The 7427-nt window shown below is 34.6% G+C and overlaps 1 long non-coding RNA gene across 4 annotated transcripts; it reads right to left on the minus strand.

Annotated features, from left to right (window-relative positions):
* Nucleotides 1-3316: 3316 nt before the first annotated feature.
* Nucleotides 3317-7427, minus strand: LOC113336227. 4 transcript variants are annotated; one of them, XR_003353653.1, is made up of 11 exons: nt 7238-7427; nt 6986-7122; nt 6484-6545; nt 5609-5646; nt 5454-5527; nt 5149-5343; nt 4769-4950; nt 4222-4533; nt 3858-4135; nt 3565-3656; nt 3317-3483 (listed from the first exon to the last, which is right to left on the minus strand). It is a non-coding gene; the product is annotated as an uncharacterized LOC113336227 (long non-coding RNA). The 4 variants fall into 4 exon arrangements; XR_003353654.1 differs by having other exon boundaries at nt 3565-3644; nt 6986-7427; XR_003353651.1 differs by having other exon boundaries at nt 6986-7427.

The raw sequence follows: 7427 nt of genomic DNA on the forward strand, positions 1-7427 counted from the left end.
GTCTATTATATAAACAAATCTAAAGCTCGATATGACTCTTATCATCTATCAATAGTATCTGATCCCATGGTTTCAGAGACGGCCTGTATAAAGTTAAACGAAACAAATCGGTATAATGACCAAATTGGTACTTGCAAAAAGATACTCAAAGAATTAAACAACAAAAACAGAGTTGTCATTTGGTTACTTATTTTGAAAAATTAATTACAATTTATGCAGACGCACATTAACCTTTCAACCTTCAAACTGATGCCCACCTTTGTGTACATTGAACCCCAAATGGTTTTTCATTCCATCATTAGACGTTGCACATGAAAGGTTCCAGAACGCACATGGACAACAAATTCCTAAGCATTTATCATACTGAACCCAATGGACCTAAATTGTAAAATAGTGACACTGAAACTACAATCAGTAATATTACCAGAATATGCAACAGAGAGAGGCCTCCAGTGAAAAAAATCGAAAAATATATATATAATAAAAAAAAAAAAGATAAAGAAATATAGGATACAGCAGCATCATACTAAGCGAAGTTCTTTTCTCCGCCGATTTACATGCATAATGTGGTTTGAACTGCTAGATATAAAGATAGTCATCGAATTAAAACTATTAAAAGGAGGACAGATTAATATCTGAGATCAGCACTGATTGACCGACCAATGTGAACTATTAAGCTCCTAATTACACGTCCAGGTCCATTCAGTTAAGCCTCGTCGATTAATGGTAATAGGCATAGATACTATGATTTATTAGGCCTACTTAATAAGGCTAGTCAGTCTAAAATCTGAAAAATAGAATAGGTTCAAATAACAGAATAACAAATCCTGGTGATTTGTCACTATTGTTGGTGCTCATACATAAGGTCTCAAAGAAAGAGTTAGTTCATCAACAGTCCATGCCTTAAACAAAAGCTTGGATGCAAACCGGGCTCCTCAAATCTATCCTACGTGTTTCGAAGATTGTATTTAGCAATTCTTACGTTTTAATCTAATTAGAAGAGAAAACGCTAGTACCGTAAAGTTCTTAGATTGGTTGGTTAAATTGTACTCTCTAATCACCAATTTGAAATACTTTGAAAAACAAAAGTATTATCTTTGATTTTTTGATAAGCATGTAAATGCTACATTTTATACCCATATTTATATTATCCAGGATAACATATTTTAGTTACTAATAAATGGAAGCCCAAGCTAGAACCTTTAATTCTTCCCGAGTTTCGACTAGTTCCATTAGTTGAGAAAGCTCTGACCTTGACCCTTAATAATGAAACTGTTGTAGATGATAATGGGCCAATTAGTCACGATATCATTCTTCCGTTGAGCACTTGTTTCTCAGATCGTGATTTTCTAAAAGCTTATGTGAATGTTCCTTATAAGACTGAGTTCAGTTTTTTACTAATCATCATTGCTGCAGGATCATCTTTTCATCAAAACTAATTAGTTGGGTTGATCCCCAACTTTTCAGACTGTATATATATGATTTGCAGCGTACTTTGGGGTACCAACCTCATCTTGTTTGAGAACGTGCTACTGAAAGCAGGGAAACAAATACATTTCGCTTCATCGGAGTCAACCCATCAGATTTGTTCCCTCTACTCTATCTCTTATTTTTTTATTTTTATTTTTATTGTTGCATTTCCCATCTTAATTTTTATGTTGGATGACTCAGTTACATTGAGGACAATGTAATGTTTAAATGTGGGGGAGTGGGTTATTATCCATATTTTTGCAAAAAAAATAAATAAATAAAAAATCAATTGATAAGCATGTAAATGCTACATTTTATACCCATATTTATATTAGTTAGGATAAAATATTTTAGTTATTAATACTATTTTAGTGCTTTTGCAGAAAGTACAAGTGAATTCGGTCATGCAGCGAATAAACAGCAAAATGTGAGACTTAATGGTGTTTGCGACGAAAATGGCAAAATGTGGTTGGCCTGGTACTTCCATATATCAGCAACCACAATGATGAAATATGCTAGCCTGATATTTCTATATATCAGCGACACTTATTATGCTGGCTTGGTATTTCCATGTATCGGCAGCTTATTATGCTGGCCTGGTATTTCTATATATCAGCAACATTTACTATGCTGGCCTGGTATTTTTATATCAGCAGCACTTATTATGCTGGCCTGGTATCTCCATATATCAGCAGCACTTATTATGCTGGCCTGGTATATCTATATATCAGCAGCACTTATTATGCTGGCCTGGTATTTCCATGTATCAGCAGCCGGGTTGGCCTGGTATTTCCATATATCAACATCCACAATGATGAAATGGGTTGGCATGGTATTTCCATATATCAGCAACCACAATGACAAAAAATGACAAAATGTAGCTGGCCTGGTATGTCCATATATATCAGCAACATAGAATTGTTTCAGAGGCGAGGCAGAAACGCAGCAAAGGAATTGAAATTAAAGTGGGGTTGACACATGGAAACTGAAAATGTGAACTATTTTATCTTTCTTACTTTATTACAAATATATTCCACTGAGAAAGATAATTTATTTGTCATGTGAAGAATTAATTGAGGAATATTTACACGTGACTATTTTGGAAATAAAATAACTCTTTCTTAATTTGGGAGATTTTGGAAATAAGGGGAGTTTATTATTTCATTGGAAGAACGAGGTGGCAATACTATTTGGGGAAAGATACTGATGACGACATCAACTTGCATGCAAGATATTTCATAGAATAATTTATTTTGATACTTTGATTCATGAAATAAAAGAAAAGGAAAGTGTATAAGAAGGGGGTGACTATTTGAGAAACCAGGAGGCGGGCTACGACCGTTTATAGAGAAGAGGGTTTGCTGTTTTGATTTCCTTTTCTCCATGATTTGCTAGATTGTTTGTTAGGGTTTAGGTAGAAACCAATTAATTGTGAAAACTCTACATTGATATATGCTTAATAATGATTTGATTGATTAATAGTTTTTCTTCTCAAAGCTTGGTGTTTAATCGTTTATGTGATTTTCTTGATTATTTATGCTTTTGAATTGATATTTCGTGCTTCGGTTAAATCCCTAGACGTGGTATGCAAGGATTGATAGGTAATGCTTTAGAATCACTACCCATGAATCGAAGAAAACTAAAGCGGAGAAGCAGTATTTGAAAATAAAAGCATGAAATGTATATTTAAAGATTAGTAGAGTTTGCATAGTTATTTGGTGGAAACCGAAAATCCTAATAACCCGCTCTCATTCCGTTTATTGTTAACAATTATTTATTATTTCATTTTGTTCCGAATTCCTGAAAAATCGTTAAACATCACCTTATTGATTTGTTGATTCTTGGTATTAGTTAGTAGAAGTATTTCACACTCCTCGTGGGAACGACCTGTACTTTCCATTGTTCTCCTAGTTAGACACTGTGCACTTGCAGTATTATTATTGTAGGTTTTTGAGCCTATCATCTTCTTAAACCAACTTTCTTCTGGTTCCACTTTGTGGACCTGCAATTAGACTATATAACAACTTCGTGAGCATGATTCCATAGTACAATATCCATCCATCCAAACATACGATTCATACCAATACCCCATACCTCGCAGCAGTGTTCCATGCACCTCATCAACTTTTCCGCCGTCTTTCGCATCAAATCAAATATATCTCAGTGAATTACTCCTGCATGAAAATCTGCAAATTTAAATTTACCATGTCACTTCTTGAAAATCTCTATTGCACTTGCTGCAGAAGGGCTCATCATCTTCATATGAAACTTTTCTAGTGCATTTCTTGCATGAGAACCACTCTCTACCCAACTTAGCCAAAGAATAATGCTTCACAGGTGAATATTTATCCTACTGCATGGATAAATTAGATTAGATACATGCTTACCTTGTTATCATCATACTGCAGCATATCAGTCGCTTCCTATATAGTCTTTATATCCTCGGAGGGATCATCTTGCAGGGCCAGGTCGATCTTTTGAAATCTCATAGTCTTTCTGGACCAAGCCTAAATAAATTAATTATCTTTGCAGTGTGCATTTATTAATATTTACACTTTCCACTTCAGATGATGCATACTTGCATTTTTTCTTAATTCATTGACCTCAGATATGGCCAGATTGACCAATACCTTTAACGCAGTGTTTGTGGCCAATCCAAGTGTACCTACAATTAAATTCGGTTGTCAGTTGAGCACATCACTAAACATCTCTTTATGTTGTATTATGGTGGAATGGGATCAGAACACTAACCTCGAAACTCGATTACGAACGTTGCAGTTATTATAACAATTACGGGCACATTTCCATCTTCATTCCCCCACAACTGATATGCAGCATTCTTCCCACAAAGTTACCTTCATTCCGATCCATTTACTTCAGCAAAAAGCAAAAGAAGCTGCTATAGATAAACAACGTGATTATCTAGTACCTTCATCTCAAAATACCGACAAACTTTGCATTTTGGATTTCTATTTCCCTCTTTGGCACTTCGCTAGTCCTATCTTGGGTATCAAAAAAATACCATGGTAACATCTGAGACGGATTCCAATTTTCCTAAAGCATCTGCACGAAATAATTCTGTCAGGCACGCACATCTTATCTTAATTACATAAGTAAAGTAACTGAAAGGCAATGCAATCCAGTTTGCTAAATTGTCAAGGTGAAAATTGCATTAGTAAACACCGATTAGCTCAGTCTAATAATGGGACCACCAGCATGACTATGTTGACAACTAAGGTGGTGATCCTAGAATAACGACAAAAGTAACCATTAATAGAGATATTCCAACATCCCCTACCTGGCCACTAAGAGCGTCTCTAAACCCCAGCCATTTGATTGAATTCTCATTCAACTTATTGTGCCATATAGAGAATGACCGCAGTTTTTGCTACTCTCTGAATCCAAAATACTCTCTGTGCTTGAGAAGTTATCCATTGAGAACTAAACAATGGTGCTTAAATGCTTGAAAGGTATTGGCAACTGCAACAACATAAATAAAATTAGCAACACCACGAACCACAGAAACATAATATATCTTCAATTCCAAGTAATAGAACATCAATTAATTTTTAAAATAAACATTCCAACTCAGGTTCACGCTTAAGACTCTGCAGTTCCACTTATACATCTTATAATTTTTGTAGTTGTTATAGAAATTCATAAAATAGTTTTACTAACATGTACACCCGCCATTAAAACCACTGTCACCTCAACCGCCTCTATCCACCCACCAATGCAGCAGCCCCCATCACTTCTACCTAATAAGTTTTATATACAACCACAACACCACCTCCGTGATCCTATAAACCCCACCACGACCACCATGTTTCATATAACCTCTACGTTCACTACCAGTACTATCAAAAGAATGATCTACAACCAAAACCCAAATATCAACATTAGAAATCAGATCCACTCTATTTAGATTCCATATCTATAAAATTTGTTCTAAGCATTCCATACTTGAAAGCAAGGCAATATACCTTATTCATGCATTTGTCGACCATATAAGAATTGTCCTGGAGATTCTGTATCTGCTGATAAAGGCTTCTGATACCTGCCAAACAGATAAAACTAATAAGCTTAAGAACGCCAACATATAAGAATTGCAAATGACAACTTCTGATGCACTGAATACCTCCATTGAATCCCCTTGCATCATTGAATTGTCATTTCCTGCTATTACAAACAAAGAATAGCTCTTATAAACTTTTAGATTCAACTAAAAATCTTAAGGCGTTTGATCTCTAAATTCAACAATTGCGGAGGCCTAGAAGTTACTTTAACTATTTTGTTTTTTAATCAGCAGAAGTTAAATTAATTTTAATAGAAGAAACATCACAGGAGAAAGAAAAACTCTTACTTTCTTTTGGATTATAACGAAAGAAAATGTTTAAGTTAATTGTCTCCACAACACAGTCATTCATAATCCTAATCCTCATAATCATATTTAAAATAGATTAGATATTGTAACAGACAAAACGGTTAAGTTACCCATACGCCAACATGGAAAAGTGAATCAAACGATAGTTATTTAGCAAGTAAATCAAAAATTTAACACAATTCTTCAAATGCTTTGATAAAATCAGTTACTCACAAACACTTAAATTCCATGAAAATGAACTCATGGTTGAACCATGAGAGGTTTTATACAGTAGCAAAATACCCATCAAGAGATTCTTTCCCATACCACTTATGTTTGAAATTAAACAATTATTTCCCAAACAATGAAATTTATGAAAATCCCATAATTTTTGGAGAACTGTTATCCCCTTAGGCCTGCTTGTTCCATGCAAAACTTACTACTTATGGCATGTCTTATGCAAAGAGATGGTAACTGTACAAATAATCAAATGATTAACAATATCTTGGTGGTGTCTAAGATTTTTCATACAACCACTTCCATCAATTTAAAACCACGTGAAGGAATTACAGATGAATGCTCCATTAATGCAGTGAAATCAATTACTAATCTATGTTTAAAAACAGTTATCCTAAAAGAATTTTTCTCACCAAAGTGCATTGCCCAATTAGATCTTGGCATAAGAATATGATCACCCTTGTTCCAATGCTAGCTGCAACAACAAAATTTTAAGGTTTTTCTTTTTGTAAGTTAAACCATCGATTCATGAGTTGGTTCACTAAACATGCTACAATCCGCGATGACAAAATTAAAAACATACGGATATGTTTAAGATGCTTAGTTTTTGTAGCTTCCTAGAATATGTGAATTGATCATTACCCCCACAACTACTCATTACAAAACGGTTTTAACTCCCAAATTTTTGTTACAACTAAACAAAAATCTACAGTTCTCGACTGAAATGCTTTAACGCAAACCAAAAAAATCGGTCAAACAGGTAGCAAATACGAATAGTACAACGTACCAAATTCCATACTTTCATACTCACATAGATAGATAATAGTAGTGTACCAACCTTTGGTTTACCTACAAATGGCTCATGGTAATTTGACAACAAATTAAGAACACTGAGATAAGTTTTACAGAATTTACCCATTGCATAATGTTAATCATGTATGGATCAGGGTACACCTTGGCAAGTTTCCATAGAAGAAGAGGGAGATTTCGATGTTGAGATCAGTTACTCCATCAATAATGTCCTCCGTCGATTAAAAAGAGGAACCTCAAACCTAATTCCGAACAAAACAAACGCAAAACAAAATGAGAGAAATTTCTCCAAAATCTGTATTGTGATGGGAAATAAAAGAAATTCGTGTGGTTTTAGTTCTATGGGTAGATATCAACGGCCATGATTCGGTTGATCATCCATCCTAGTACCAAGGTGTCCTTGGGTTCCTGCAAAATTAAAGCGAGAGCTATCCCCAGATTAAACAGGATTAGAGCAAACAAATCAGAATCTTTCAAAGAATTGAAGATCGAACTATTATCGACCCATCTCTAACGAAATCTGGTACTAAATCAGAACTACCCTATT

Source organism: Papaver somniferum, unplaced genomic scaffold (genome assembly GCF_003573695.1).
Source record: "Papaver somniferum cultivar HN1 unplaced genomic scaffold, ASM357369v1 unplaced-scaffold_151, whole genome shotgun sequence".
In the NCBI taxonomy this organism is placed as follows: domain Eukaryota; kingdom Viridiplantae; phylum Streptophyta; class Magnoliopsida; order Ranunculales; family Papaveraceae; genus Papaver; species Papaver somniferum.